We start from the raw sequence: 847 nt of genomic DNA, 5'->3' as shown, positions 1-847 counted from the left end.
TAAGGGCAAATTCAAATTCAAAATAGGGTCAATACTTACCAAATCATATTATTGAGTTAGGTTAAAGTGAATACACCATTCGATGCCTTTATTAATGCTGATTACGAATATAATAAGCATTTCTATCGGAAATGAATTTAAGCCCCCCCCCCAGGCTAAATAGGCCAATTCAGGGTTTGGCTAGTTTGTGTTAGTAATAGCATAAATCGGGGGGGGGGGGGCTTACAATAATTTATAATAGAAAATATTATTGTATTCATAATCAGCATAAAAAAAGGCAACAAATGGTGTATTATCTTTATTCCTAACTCAATAATATGATTTGGTAGATATTGACCCAAAATAGAATTGGAGAAGGAAGCGATTAGTATATTAGAAAGAACCTAAAAAAAACGCATCGAATAGTTCGTTCACATTCACATTCTAAATAGATAAATAGTGGAAGAAAAAGATCCAAATTCGCTGTGTCAGTTCGAAACTCACTTATTCATCACAACATCAATAATCAATTATTAATGGCAAGCGATGGTGGTATAGCGGTTAGCATAGCTGCCTTCCAAGCAGTTGACCCGGGTTCGACTCCCGGCCATCGCATTTTTTTTCGTTAAAAAACGTTTCGTTTCGTTAAACACCGCCTGTCTGAGTCAGGCGGTGTTTCCACTTTAGAACCCCCCCCCCACCCCTAAAACTGACTTTTTGTAGTTCTTAGGAAGGTAGAAATGTAAATCGCCAAAACCTGTAAATAATCGACTAAAAATCACCAAAACTTGGTTTTGCTGTTGCTTTAGCAAAGTTGTGTGAAGTTGACGCTCAATAATGATAGACTTTACACCTATAAGACACGTGG

At 36.8% G+C, this 847-nt stretch overlaps 1 non-coding gene across 1 annotated transcript; it reads left to right on the top strand.

Moving 5' to 3' along the window:
• The first annotated feature begins 522 nt into the window (after positions 1-522).
• TRNAG-UCC (transfer RNA glycine (anticodon UCC)) lies at positions 523-594 on the top strand. Its single transcript has one exon. It is a non-coding gene; the product is annotated as a tRNA-Gly (tRNA).
• Positions 595-847: the final 253 nt, after the last annotated feature.

The sequence above is a fragment of the Artemia sp. Qi Xiang Cuo genome, chromosome 4, assembly GCF_049724085.1.
Source record: "Artemia sp. Qi Xiang Cuo chromosome 4, ASM4972408v1, whole genome shotgun sequence".
NCBI lineage: Eukaryota > Metazoa > Arthropoda > Branchiopoda > Anostraca > Artemiidae > Artemia > Artemia sp. Qi Xiang Cuo.
The sequence above is the reverse complement of the archived record's forward strand: the minus strand, read 5'-3'. Positions and strand labels throughout refer to the sequence as shown.